Here is a 15,289-nt window from a genome sequence, read left to right as displayed (position 1 = left end):
TAATGTAGCTAGGCCCTGTACCCATCTTGGACATGGTAGCCAGGAGCCATTTCCAGTGTACCGAGTCGAACGCTTTGGAGGCGTCCAGGGACGCCACTGCGCATTCCGTCTGTCTATCTTCGGTACTGTAAATGACATGGTGCAGTCTACGTAGGTTTTCAGTGATGGTTCTGCCGGGCACATATGCCGTTTGGTCTTGGTGGATCAGGGTCGGGATGACTTTACGCATCCTCATAGCCAGTATTGCCGTTAGTATCTTACTGTCTGTGTTTAGTAAGGACAAGGGTCTATATGAGCTGCACTCGGTGCTATCTTTGTCAGGTTTTAAGAGTGGTATGATGACCGCATCCCTCATGGTATCAGGAAGTTGGCCTATATCGTATGCCTCGTTGAACACCTGGGAGAGTAACAGAGCTAGTACGTCCTCGTAGGCCTTGTATGTGGAAACGGGAAAGTCAGAACGGGGGGAACCCCGCTAGACCAGTTTTGTTAGCGGTTAACGCCAAGTTTATAGTTCAAAGGGAAGGGAATCCTTCTGTTGAAATCCCGATTCATTTAGTTAAAGTGGAAATCCAGGACCACCTTGATCACCACAAACTATTAAACCGATCTAGAGTCAGCAGGGGATCATGCCAGAACAGGCCACTGTGTCGCATATGGATAGACAAGAGGGCGACGCTACCACACAGCCCGCCCATATATCCACACACACGCCACATTCATGAATAACGTAGTCAAAGTCATGTCCTCGAACGTCAGGGGCCTGAATAGCTACATTAAACAGCACAGGGTGCACACCTTCCTTAAACGCCACAAGATAGGAATCGCCTTATTACAGGAGACTCATCTGAACGCACAAAAGCTAGCAGCATTGGCTAACAATTTGAGAGGAACCCTGATAGGCACCACGTATTCCAACTACGCACGTGGAGTACTAATATGGATCGCCCCCTCCAATCCCATCAACCTGACATACACTAACATCGATAACGAAGGTAGAATGGCCTTGTTAAGAGGCACCATTGAAGGCAGAGAACTCTGCCTAGTGAACACATATGCCCCCAACCACGATGCAACGGTCTTTTTCCGTTCATTGTACACCCGTCTCAGTCCAAGTAGAGACGGCATGCTAATATGGGGAGGGGGTCATAACTGCACCCTAGATCCACGCATGGAAAGATCGGACAGTAAACACACCCGCCCCTCCCCTCCCGCTAAAATATTGAAAGCCCTCCTACAACAATACGCTCTGCATGATCTCTGGAGGGCTCAGCACCCAGAGGGCAGAGCCTATTCCTTTTACTCACCTCCACACGCAGTACACACTAGAATCGACAGTTTATTGGTGAGCGAGGAACACTTAGACACATTCGATGACACACAATACCTGGCCAGAGTGCTATCGGATCATTCCCCCATAGTTACTTCTTGGACAATAATGGCACCTAGACCCCCTATACCCACATGGAGACTCACAAGCGAAGCACTGTTAGACATGGCATTCCGAGAGCAGATTAGACAATGTATGACAAACAACTGGCAGACGAACACGGATAGTGTCCAGCACATCAGCACGGCATGGGAAGCATACAAAGTAGTGATCACAGGGGAAATGATAGCCACCACAGGGGGAGTCCAAAAATCCATCACAGCAAAGTTACCAAGCACCGAAGAAGAGATGAAGCAACTAAAATTCATAGCCTCCTCAGACCCACCCCACATATGCAAAATAGTTGAACTAAAGCAGGCCTGCCTACAACACTGGTAGGCCCTCGGAAAACTCAGCTACGCCAAATACACTGAAAGAAGCCACGCCCTCGGAGATAAACTGGGTAAGCTGCTTGCGTGGCTTTACAAGTGAGAAGCCCCCAGAACATCCATCTGCCTTATCCGCGATGCCAATGGCACAGACACGCACTCACAAGCCGCCATAAACCACGCATTCACTGAGTATTACCAGGCCCTCTACACTGATACCCCTCCGCCAACAGACACAGAAATAGAGGATGTACTGGACATCATTAGACTACCACACCTTGAGGAACACTTAGCAGAGACACTGGAAGGGCCGATAACCCCTGAGGAGGTTGCTGTTGTTATTAGAACACTTCCCTCCGGGAAAGCACCGGGACCGGATGGACTCCCAGGCGAGTTCTACCATTAGACCTACGGTCTCTTGGTGCCCTACGGGCGGGTTAGTTACCCAAAGAGATTCGGGGGTGCGGGACAATCCCCTAGGTAGTGTCCGTTGCCGAGCGGTGCACGTTCGGCCAGCTCCAAGACACTCAATGGTGCCACAATCTGCAAATTAAGGTTTCTTCATGTGCTGTCTCAGAAGGTGGTTTCAGTTGGTTTTCCTGGGGGTGCCATTTTCTCATGTTTTGCGTTGCCTTCCTTCTATGTCAGGGATCTGCTCCCTATCCATCCATACGTTTACCTTTGCGGGTGATTCAAAGAGGTACGTTCTATTGTTCCGAATGACCTTTAGTCTGGCCAGGTACAGTAGCATATATCGCAAGCCCGCATCTTTCAGTCTAGCCTTTATGTGGGCGTATTGAGCTCTGCTTCTTTGAACCTGGAGGGTGTAGACTGGATAGATTGCAATTTTAGCGGAGTCAATTTCTATGCAGCCGCCGGTTCGTGAGTGGGCTAAGATCGTCTCTCTATCTTTATAATTGAGGACTTTGGCAATTATCGGCCTTGGCGGATTCCCTGGTGGTGGGCGTTTAGTGAGGGAATCGATGCGCCCTTTCAATGGTGAACCCCTGTGATAATTTCCCTGCTCCGACCTCCTGCAGCAGCAGGTTCTCAACAAAGTTTGTGGGGTCGTTTCTTTCTGTTCCCTCCGGCAGTCCGATGATTCTGATGTTATTACGGCACGCACGTCCTTCCGCCTCGTCCGCCCTGTCTTCAAGGTTCTTCACTTTTTGGGCTAGGGCATCTACCTCTCTCAAGAGGTGGGTTTTGGCTTCAGTGTTTTCCTTTACCTGAGACTCTAGTGCTTCTGTTCTGCCTGCGATGGAGTGCACGTCTTGTCTTAGCAGATTTAAATCGATGGCCACGGCATCTATTTTGCCCTCCATGGTTTTTTGGAGCGCCAAGATGGCTTCGAGTAGTTGCGAGTTTGCGGGTTCGGGAGGCCCCTCTCCAGCAGCAGCCGAGGTTGTGGTCGTGGCGTCTGGCTTGGTGACGCCTGTGGCTGCAAAGGTCTCCATTGGTGTCTGCCTGTGCTTGTTTCTGGCGCCTTTTACGGACATCCCTTTGTGTGCTGGCGAGCTTGCGGTGGCTGCCAGTGGTTCTGCAGTTGGGGTCGGATATGTGCACCGTGGTGCGGCTCGCGTAGCTGTTCTGTTGTGGTGAGCTATATATGGGTCACAGCTCTTTACGTTGCCCCAGAGCGTGTGGCCATGCAGTTCAGTTCGTGTGTGTGCTCCGTGGCTCATTGTGCGTAGTAGCCCTATTTCGGTGGTTTTTACGAGGGCTCCAGTGAGTGGCGTTCCTGGAATGCCGGGCTCGAGTGCAGTCTGGGTGGGCCCCTGATGTCCGGAGCTCAAATCTTTGTCCCATGGCCCGCGACCAGCACTGTGGCCGCAAGCTCTATCCGGCAGCGGGGCTCAGTCCCTCCTCGAGGCTTTGTCATGGGCCTTTCCGGTCCGCTTAGCAGGGTGCTGCGGGATCATACAGTCGCACCGGGCTGATTGTGTGTGTGGGGCTTAGCGAAGGGGCGGGCTGCGTTATTTATGTCCCCCCAGCCCTCCCTTCCACTCCGTACCTCTTAATATGGTGCCACTCTCAGGCGCACCCGGTCTCCGGGTCCCAGTCGCTCTGTGTGTGCCTCCGCCGTCGGCGCTGCGGGTAGCGCAGGGCAGGCACTCGGAGGCGGGTACCGGTGTCTTGCCGCCGGTCGCAGCGCAGTGTGCCCGTTGGACGGCGGGGTCAGTCGGCCGGCTCCTGTTGTCCGCTGTCCTTTCCTCGATCAGCTGCGGCCGGTGCAAGCCTCCTCGCCCGCTCTGCCCCGCGGCGCTTGGCTCCCTTGTTGTCAGCAGGCAGCCGCCATTTTCGGGCTCGCACTTTTACCCTTCGCCACGGTGTTTCTCCTCGTTGGGGGCACGCACAGGCCCACACTACCGTCGGAGGGTCAGCAGGCGGTTCTGAGTCGGTCCCTGGGTTGATGTTGTGGTTTCCCTCAGTTAAGATGCAGATTGTTGGCAATATGTTGGGCGCATTGGCGGAGCTGAAACGAAGCGCGGCTTACTCACATGGCGGTTGGCCACGCCCCCCTGTGGGTGCCTCCATGTTGGCTGCAGGCCTCCAAAGAAAAAGTAGTCTCTTCAAGAAGGTTCCCCATCCTGAACATGAGCCTGGCGCCAAAAGCGGCAGGACTGACTCCAGGAGAGTCTATGAAGATAGTGCAAGGCCCGTGGGGCCCCAACTGAACCTCGAGTCTTAACCCTACCTGCATGTGAGCATGCCAGTGGGGTTTTAGGTCACGGATCATGACAGCGGGGGGACAGGTGAGCATACACAGAGGCCATCTATTGCGGAAGACACTGGGAAGGCATCCAGGTTGGCGGGGAGGAGGAGTAGGTCGTATTAGCCCAGTCCATGGGGCCCAGCGGGGGTGGTGAGGTGGGTGTGACTGCTGTAGCCCTGACCCAGGGGATGGAGGCAGTGTAGGTCACCGTAGAGGTACCTGTGCAAAATCCTGGTCCTGGTTCAGTGCCTGCAGCAGTATGCACCTGCCGGCATGCCCCAGGCTGGACCCATCCGCAGGTGTCGGTTGTTTCCACCCAGACTGACACCCCATTGCCTGCAGATGTTGCCATTCGGGTAAGAGTGGTACACATACTAGTCGGTATCGGGAAACGTTCTGGCGCCATTCGTGATGATGTGCAGGCTTGCACTCACGTGCTTGCACATCATCACAATGAAGTCTGGCATCTCCTGAACTGGATAGAAGCATTCCTGGTCTCAAATTGGATGCTTGGGCTGGCCACTAATGCTACCCCCTCCTCGTCTTGCTCCCCTGTGTGCCAGTTGTCCTCCCGAGTGCCTTCCGGTCCAGATACCACCAGGGCCCCCTGTACACCTGTCCCACCCACGTTGGCCTGTCTGGTTGAGCTAACATCCCTGGATGAGTTGGGGGTCGACAGTGGATCAGCTGAGGTGGTCACCAAGCCAATCCAGGGAACAACAGGAGTAATGTCATGAGAGCAGGCACCCAGGAGCAGGGCACTGGCCCGACACCCCCAGGTGATGTCATCAGCCCGGAGGGTGTCCTCACGAAGAAGGCACCGGGCAATTAGGCACCAGAAGGCTCGAAGTAGGAGGCTGTTGTAATCAGGGCATCCCATCTCAAGGAGGCCGGTATCCGGCGTCAGGCAGGACGCAAATGTGGACCTCAGAACGAGGATATCTTGCGTGTCTGTGCGATACGGCCAGCAAATCTGGGCAGAGATGCAGCAGGCTCTGCAGGCAAGAGTCACCATCGCAAGGGCGGAGATTGCACTGCGTCGGGCAGAGAGGCGGCCTGACATCCTCGAGGATACTTGCAGGGAGTGGGAGGGGATGGAGAGGTCCATGCTGGAGTCCCTGCAAGCCCTCGAGGAGAGAGCAAAGGCTTGCCTAGGGGAAGTGGACGCAATCTTCGATCATGCCCTGGCCAAGACATTGAGTGACATAGGTGACAAGGAGGGCTAGCCCAGTGCCTGTGTACATAGTTTTGTAGATATAAGTTTCCTTTCATTTTTCCTTATTATTTGAAGCTTGGATCATGGACATTACTCCATTTTTTTTGCACATAGTTATATAGGTGTAAGTTTCCTTTAATTTTTTATTTGTTTTGAATTGGACTCTGTACTATCCTCCATGTTTTCTTGTACATAGTTTTTTGGTGTGTTTGAGGTGTTTCATTTGTGATTTTATAGATTTTTTAGTGTAAATATTTTTGATACACAATGGACATTTTTATTTTTCTATTTTTACATGGACATCTTTTAAGATTATGATTTATAATTCATTATTTTATTTACAGTATGTATGGTGCAAATACAACTGTTTAACATATTTAGTTTTAACTCTCACAGTCATTGTCGGTCACAGTTATTTTTGCAGTATGCCGGTTTGGCAGACCATTTGTAGCCATGAAACTGCCCATTGTTAGTCATGTGTGTGGTTGCATGTGTTATGTTCAAGGTTTATTTGCAGGGTGAGTATACACATGAGGGTACCGGTGGTGGTGTGTGAGGTGGGATTTTGTGTGTGCACAGGCAAATGACATTTCCTTTCACATGTGCAGCATGACTGTGTATTTGCACTCACTGTGTTTGTGAGTGAAGTGGGTGGGGTGACAGTGGGAGTGTTACATGTTCAGGACATTTGCAAATGATTTGCTTGATCCTGTGTAACACACAGGTGGTGCTTTCCCCTTCACCAGCATGTGTTTTTGCAGTTATCGTCTCTGGTGTTGGTCAACCTGTTGCACTGGGATACACTATTGGCATTTCATGGTATTACCACATTGGCTGCCCATTGCAGCTGTCTCGGATTGTCATGTCCTTCACATATGGGCATACCAGTGATGTGTTTATTAGGTATTCTCTTCTAGGAATAGAAGAATCAAGAATGATGGTCAGCCTCTGGGACAGTGTTTGTCCATGTGACACACATTGAGGGTGGTTTGGATTCTGTCATTGGTGAACAATTTGTCCATGGGTATTGATGCCATGGCATTGTCACATGGCCAGCAGGCACTCACGTTTATATTCAGTTGTTACATGTGTATGTTGGGAGATGGTTGCAGACAGCTATTCTGTTTGCCCAGCTGACACACTCATGGATGTGGGCCGGGTGTATGCATTCATTTTGGGTTGGGGGTCACCAGTGATGGGGGCTGGGAGTATCCCATATGGAGGGGGCTGCCTGTCGGGTGGGGTCATAGGTAATGGGGGCTGGGGTGGGGGTATCCCATGTTGAGGGGGCTGCCTGCAGGGTGGGGTCATGGGTGATTAGGATATCCCATGTGGAGGGGGCTGCCTGCAGGGTGGGGTCATGGGTGATGGGGGCTGGGGTGGGGTGGGGGTGTCCCATGTGGAGTGGGCTGCCTGCAGGGACGGGTCACGGGTGATGGGGGCTGGGGTGGGGGTGTCCAATGTGGAGGGGGCTGCCTGCAGGGTGTGGTCATGGGTGATGGGGGCTGGAGTGGGGGTGTCTCATGTGGAGGGGGCTGCCTGCAGGGTGTGGTCATGGGTGACGGGGCTGGTGTGTCCCATGTGGAGGGGGGTGCCTGCATGGTGGGGTCACAGGTGATGGGGGCTGGAGTGTCACATGTGGAGGGGGCTGCCTGTAGGGTGGGGTCACAGGTGATGGGGCTGAGGTATCCCATGTGGAGGAGGCTGCCTGCAGGGTGGTGTCACATGTGAAGGGGGCTGGGTTGGGAGTGTCCCATGTGGAGGGGGCTACCTTCAAGGTGGAGTCACGGTGATGGGTGCTGGGGGCATCCCATGTGGAGGGGGCTGCCTGCAGGGTGGGGTCACCGGTGATGGGGGCTGGGGGAATCCCATGTGGAGGGGGCTGCCTGCAGGGTGGGGTCATCAGTGATGGGGGCTGGTGTGGGGGTGTCCCATGTTGAGGGGGCTGCCTGCAGGGTGGGGTCATGGGTGATGGGGATATCCCGTGTGGAGGGGGCTGCCGGCAGGGTGAGGTCACGCGTGATGGGGCTGGGGTGGGGGTGTCCCATGTGGAGTGGGCTGCCTGCAGGGAGGGGTCACGGGTGATGTGGGCTGGGGTGGGAGTGTCCCATGTGGAGGGGGCTGCCTGCAGGGTGGGGGCCTGGGGTGGGGGTGTCCCATGTGAAGGGGGCTGCCTGCAGGGTGTGGTCACAGGTGATGGGGCTGGGGTGTCCCATGTGGAGGGGGCTGCCTGCTGGGTGGGGTCATGGGTGATGGGAGCTAGGGTCTCCCATGTGGAGGGGGCTGCCTGCAGGGTGGCATCATGGGTGATGGGGGCTGGGGTGGGGGTGTACCATGTGGAGGGGGCTGCCTACAGGGTTAGGTCATGGGTGATGGGAGCGGGGCTTGGGGTATCCCATGTGGAGGGGGCTGCCTGAAGGGTGGCATCACGGGTGATGGGGCTAGGGTGGGGGTGTCCCATCTGGAGGGGGCTGCCTGTAGGGTGAGGTCATGGGTGATGAGGCCTGGGGTATCCCATGTGGAGGGGGCTGCCTGCAGTGTGGCATCATGGGTGATGGGGGGCTGGGGTGGGGGTGTCCCTTGTGGAGGGGCCTGCCTGCAGAATGGGGTCACGGGTGATGGGGTCTGGGGTATCCTATGTGGAGGGGGCTGCCTGCAGGGTGGCGTCACAGGTGATGGAGGCTGGGGTGGGGGTATCCCATGTGGAGGGGACTGCCTGCAGGGTGGCATCATGGGCATTGGCGGCTAGGGTTGGGGTGTCCAATGTGGAGTGTGCTGCCTGCAGGGTGGGGTCAGGGGTGATGGGGCTGGGGTGGGGGTATCATATGTCAAGGGGGCTGCCTGCAAGGTGGCATCACGGGTGATGGGGGATAGGGTCGGGGTGTCCCTTCTGGAGGGGGCTGCCTGCAGGGTGGTGTCATGGGTGATGGGGCCTGGGGTTTCCTATGTGGCGGGGCTTCCTGCAGGATGGCATGATGGGTGATGGGGGCTGGGCTGGGGGGGTCCCATGTGGAGGGGGCTGCCTGCAGGGTGGGGCCACAGGTGATGGGAGCTGGGGTATCCTATGTGAAGGGGGCTGCCTGCAGGGTGGTGTCATGGGTGATGGGGCTGGGGTGGGGGTATCCCATGTGGAGGGGGCTGCCTGCAGGGTGGCATCATCGGTGATGGGGCTGGGGTGGGGGTGTCCCGTCTGGAGGGGGCTGCCTGCAGGGTGGGTCATGGGTGATGGGGGCTGGGGTGTCCTATGTGAAAGAGGCTACCTGCAGGGCGGGGTCACGGGTGATGGGGGCTCGGGTGTCCCATGTGGAGAGGGCTGCCTGCTGGGTGGGGTCACAGGTGATGGGGGCTGGGGTGGGGTATCCCATGTGGAGGGTGCTGCCTGCAGGGTGGCATCATGGGTGATGGGAGCTAGGGTGGGGATGTCCCGTCTGGAGGGGGCTGCCTGTAGGGTTGGGTCATGGGTGATGGGGCCGGGGGTATCCCATGTGGAGGGGGCTGCCTGCATGGTGGCATCATGGGTGATGGGGGCTGGGGTGGGGTGTCACATGCGGAGGGGCCTGCCTGCAGGATGGGGTCACGGGTGATGGTGGCTGGGGTATCCTATGTGGAAGGGGCTACCTGCAGGGTGGCGTCACAGGTGATGGGGGCTGGGGTGGGGGTATCCCATGTGGAGGGGGCTGCCTGCAGGGTGGGGTCACGGGTGATGGGGGCTGGGGCGGGGGTATCACATGTGGATGGGGCTTCCTGCAGGGTGGCATCACGGGTGATGGGGCTAGGGTGGGGGTGTCCCTTGTGGAGGAGGCTGCCTGCAGGGTGGCATCATGGATGATGGGGGCTGGGTTGGGTTTGTCACATGTGGAGGGGCCGGCCTGCAGGCTGGGGTCACGGGTGATTGTGGCTGGGGTATCCTATGTGGAGGGGGCTGCCTGCAGAGTGGCATCACAGGTGATGGGGGCTGGGGTGGGGGTATCCCATGTGGAGGGGGCTGCCTGCAGGGTGGCATCATGGGTGATGGAGGCTGGGCTGGGGTATCCCATGTGGAGGGGGCTGCCTGCAGGGTGGCATCATGGATGATGGGGGCTGGGGTGCGGGTGTCCCATGTGGAGGAGGCTGCCTGCAGGGTGGGGTCATGGGTGATGGGGGCTGGGGTGGGGGTATCACATGTGGAGGGGGCTTCCTGCAGGGTGGCATCACGGGTGATGGGGGCTAGGGTGGGGGTGTCCCTTCTGGAGGTGGCTACCTGCAGGGTGGCATCATGGGTGATGGGGGCTGGGGTAGGGGTATCCCATCTCACGGGGGCTGCCTACAGGGTGGGGTCATGGGTGATGGGGGCTGGGTGTCCCATGTTAAGCAGGCTGCCTGCAGGGTAGGGTCATGGGTGATGGGGGCTTGGGTGTCCCATGTGGAGGGGGCTGCCTTCAGGGTGGGGTCAAGGGTGATGGGGGCTGGGATGGGGGTGTCCCATCTGGAGACAGGCTGCATGCCACAGATTGCGAGAGTGTTGTTGCGCCATTTGGCTGGTGGTGGGCCAGGCCTTCCGTGGGAGGGCACGCATTTTCTAGGGGGTGCGCACAGGGTTTGCAGGGTGTTTTTGTGCATGATTATGCTGGGGTACGGGCAGGGATTGCGAGGGGTTTTCACTTGATTACACTGGGGTGCGGACGGGGATTGCATGGTGTTTTTGTGCGATTACGCTAGGGTGCAGACAGGGATCGCAGGGTGTTTTCGCACAATTATGCTGGGGTGCAGGCGGGGATCGGGGGTGTTTTCACATGATTTCGCTAGGGGGCCTGTACAGCGCAGAGGATTGCTCCGTGTTAGGCATTTCATTGCTTTTTACTGTGTGTTGGGGCGTTCTCACACAGCTCGCTGTTACTTACGCCACAGCTACTGATTACCTATAAACATTCACTTGACCTTCTGGTTCATCCCTGAATATTTTCAGTTCCTGGAGAGGAATATGAAGCACTTTGGCTTTTTTAGCAGAGTCTTTGTGTCACTCACAAAAGTGTATATATGTTGACAAGCCAGAGTATTTGTGCCTGAAGCCAAGTCTGCTGCTTTGACCCAGTTGGTGGGCAGGTCAGGCAGGAACTATGCCTTTGCATTAATTTTAAATGTTTGGAGCATTCTTTCCCTTCATCTGCTGCCTTGATCAAAGCTTGGTTGTCATATAGGAGAGATTTCAAAGTGCAAGCAGAGTTTGCACAGGCATGCAATGCCATCCCACGTGTGCTTGCTTCAGCACCTAGTCAACCTTTTTTTTGGTGGAATCCCTGAGACTGGATCTTCTGCTGCAATGCATGGGTGACCAGACAGGCTTTGATAACAGAGTATACATTCCAAAGAATCTGGAAGCCAATCAGAGGATACAGTGTGAGGCCACATACAACTCAACCGGTCAATGCTGGAATGGACAGCCCCAGCTTTTCCTCCATCTTTGCATAGACTGCTGGCAAGCCTTCATTTTTCATATGTACTTGCTATTGGGATCATTACCCTGCATGTCATTTTTCCCTGACCTGGAAAACTCATACTTTCCCTAACAATGTTCTTGAGTCTTTGCTGCAAGTGTTCTGTGAGGAGTCAGAAATGAGAGTTGGACACAAAGCAGCCATAGTTTGGGTTAAAAACATTTATTACAAGAAATGGGATTGGGAAATTGCCTCTCTGTCCCTGAACTAAGAGGATTTTCTCTACCTGAAAACAAAACAAAGGATATGTCCGTGTCAGGGCATCAAAACAAAAACTACCCTGTTTCCAAGTTTCTTTTTATTTCATGTTTAATTGTTCACAGCGCGAACCTGACCCTTAGGCAGCAGAGCGCTTTACAGAGTTCAGGAGAAGCCAGAGGCCAGCGTTGAGCTAGTGATTTTAAAGGTAACGCAGTACTGTGGGGGATTGTCTGGGTTTCAGTCATGAGGAGGAAGTAATGAAAGAGACAGTTCTTCACGATTTTTCAGAACTGCCTGATGTAAGGGGCAGTATGAGCCTCCAAGAAGAGGCAGGAGGCTTGTACTATCATGACCCCCGCATTAAAACTAAACTCTAAGGTGAAAAAGGGGAAATGTCTTCAGCCTTCGGTGGTTAGGAAAAGTGTTCATAAAGGAAAAATCCTCAAATAAAGGAAAAATAACTCAAACAAAGGTGTCTTTCAGGGCTGAAGTTCCTGACTTCCTACTCCTTGAGGGTTTTTCACATGGCTTTTGGGTCTCTTTTGGCCAAGTATAATACTTGCACCAAAACTGTCTGGTTTCACAAACTTGGTTTCTTTCAAAAACAGTTCATTGGGCCTTTATTGGCCTAGCACAACATTTGCACAACAACTGTTTGACTTCTCTTTTGGTTTATTAACATCTTCTTCAGGCGCCTGGTGTACTCACCTCTGCCAGGACTTCTGCTTTCCAAACTTGAGATTGCTGTTGTACTCTCGTGCCAGGACTTCTAATTTCCACACATGAGATTGCCTGGTGTATTCTTTGCTAGGACTGCAAATATGTTCATACATGTCACTGCCTGGTATGCTTGCCTGCCAGGACTTCTATTTGTTCGGGTCTCTCGCCCGTTCCAAATGTTCTTTATATATGACATTTGATAATGCATACTTCCAATATATTATCCTCATTCTGCTTGCTTCGTATTGGTAGTGTGTAGAATTACACATTAGAAAGGGTGTGTTTCAGATTCAAATACCTTTTTCTCAATATGTCCACAATCCTACTTTTCCTTATGTAGTAAAATTCAATTGGTTTCATCCGCCATGTACACCGATATGTCCTGGTGCTCTCAGGAGGACTCACCGGTCTCTGGCGGTTTGGTTTCTCCTCCTGCGGTCAGCCAGTAAAGGCATTTCATCCGCTTCTCTCGCATGGTCTGTGTTTCTTCTCTAGGCAGACCTCTGTTGCTTCTACCTGGCTCACCTGCTGTTCTCCCAGCACCGGTTAGCAGAAGACTGCTCTTAACCTTCTCTGATCACCCAGGAGGTCTTTACCAGCTCCTGGCATTCTCACAGCTTTCCAAAGCGTAGCAGTTTCTTCTTTTCCTGGTGGTTCAACGTCTCGTTCAACCACACTGGTTCTGGCTTTGTGTTTCTCTGCTCTGTAAAGGGAGATGCAACATTCTCTCACTAGTCGCTACCACAGTGCTCCCTCATTCTCACTTTGGGCTGCTACATTTCCTATGCACAGGTTTGTGTCTGGGAACACTAGAATGCTCAGCTTCAGAGTCTTTTCTATTCCACATTGCTCGATCTTTCTTTTCCCTCATCTCAGTACTTGATGAACTCTGGGAATAGAAGTACAATGATTGACTAAGGGATTTTGGATGAGCGAAAAAAGGTTTTGATGGCAAGTCCTTTCTGATGGGCTGATAAGTGGAATTGAAAAAGGTAATTCCACCAGAATGGCAAGGTTTTTCCACAATTCTAATCAATGGGGTTTCCCTGCTCTTCATGGGAAAGGGGGTGGAAACATGGCAATAAGCCATGAGGGTTTCAGACATGGGGGGAGTTCCTCTAAAGGAAAGATGGGGAATACCATGTTTTTCCAGATGGAGTCCTATCATCTCTCAGGAGGCCGTCTCCTGCCATGTGATCCTCCCTCATATTGATGCCCCTAGGGCAGCATCAGGTAGTGGTTGCTGTCCCCTGGCCACATGGGAGGAGGTTATCACCAGGTAAACAGGAATGATTCCATCGGATTCATCACATACCGTTACCCTAATGCCACTGGTTCCCTCAACACCTATTGAAAAATGATAAAGGAAGTCCACATTACCCTGTACTCTTGCTTTCAGATGTTCTACCTTAAAACAATAGGGCTGTAAATCGAGGAACCAGCACATGATTCAAGCTTTGGTGTCTTTGCAGAGCCTTATCTGTAATTAACCTACATTTTCTACCCATAAGGTAATATTTAAAATAGGTTATTGCCCACTTTACTGCCAAGGGCTCCAATTCAAAAGTGATGTAGTTCTTTTACCGGGGAAACAATATCGTAATGCTGTACAAAATAAGATGCTCAAAACCATCATGATCTTGTAACAACGCTGCCCCTAACCCAACATATGAAGCATCCATCTGTAAAATCAATTCCTTCTTGTAATCTGCCAGTTTCAACACAGGGTCATTACACCGAATGTACTTTAGTTTATCGAAACACAATCGGTCCTCCTCTTTATATTTTATCTACTTTGGATAAGCATTTTTGGGTTTGTTAGGGAGGCAAAACGTGATGGATGAATAACTAGGAATAACAAATCTATAGTTACGCACTTGGCTCAAAACGGATCTTAGTTCTTTCTTTGTTTATGTTATTTGTGTCTCCTTGACCGTTTTGAACTTTTGAGTCTGGGGCTGAACTAATCCATTGACAACAAAAAACTCAAGATATTTACCAGCTGATTGAGCCATGTGGCATTTGTTTGGATTTGCTCTGAGCCCTGCCTTTTTCAATGCTCTAGTAACTAAATACAAATGGTGTAAATGTTCCTTCCATGTCCTACTGTGGATGATGATATCATTGATGTATGCTCCATAGAAATCATGGCTGTATGCCCTGTGCAGCCCAAAAGACAATACCTTTGGGGGCACGGGACCCCAGCCTGAAATGAAGAAAAAAAAAATGTTTTGGGGGGGCCTGGCCTGCAGACATTTTGCTCAGGTGGGAAGACCACTGCTGTAACTGAAAAAATCCAATGGGGGCGGAAAATGCTGTTTTCTCCTTGTCCTCTAGATTAACAGGAACTTGCCAGTACCCCTTTGGCAGATCAATTGTGGAGAGGAAAGGATATCTCCCAATCGATCAATGAGATCATCAATCCTTGCAATAGGATAACTGTCAAAGTGGGAGACGTTGTTCACCTTACTGAAATCGATGCAGAGTCTCGAAGAATGATGTGGCTTGGGAACAAGTACTATTAGGGAGCACCAAGGGCTTTGAGAGTGTTTGATGATATTGGCCCCCAACATAATCCACACCTCTTCTGTGATAATGTCCTTTCTAGATTCAGGTATCTGATAAGGCTTTAAATGGACCACTCTTCCTGGGGGTGTACGGATATAGAGAAACACCCCTTCAAGAGATGTAAATGATAAATGTGGGTTTTAATTCTTTGATCAGGTTGTGAGATTCAATAATCATATGGTCCTGTTTGTTCTATTATTTCATAAGGACTAAGCCATTTGGATAACATATTGTTCTTTGATGAAGGAAGGAGAAGAAGGACTTTTTGGCAAATGGAAAAGGATCTAAGCAATGCTTTCTTATCATGGTGTCCTTTTTGATGTTCCTGGGCCTTAACCATATGAGTTTGTGCCATCGTCCTGACCTAGCCATGTGTTCCTTTAATTGTTGGGCTGATTGGTAAAGGGGAAAAATGTCTTTCATTCTTCCAAAGTTTCATGCAACATATTAAGGACATCATGTGGTTCTGTGCCATAAAGCAGTTCAAATTGATAAAATCCTGTTGAGGACTGCAGGGTCTTTCAGACAGCAAAAAGGGCTCAGAGTGTTATAATGTCCCAATTGTTGCCGTCATCCTCAAATAACTTCGACAGTGTATGTTTATGGCTTTATTAAACCATTTCACTAGTCTGTCAG

Source organism: Ambystoma mexicanum, chromosome 11 (assembly GCF_040938575.1).
Source record: "Ambystoma mexicanum isolate Mex_15411 chromosome 11, UKY_AmexF1_1, whole genome shotgun sequence".
Taxonomy (NCBI): domain Eukaryota; kingdom Metazoa; phylum Chordata; class Amphibia; order Caudata; family Ambystomatidae; genus Ambystoma; species Ambystoma mexicanum.
Note: the sequence above shows the minus strand (reverse complement) of the source record.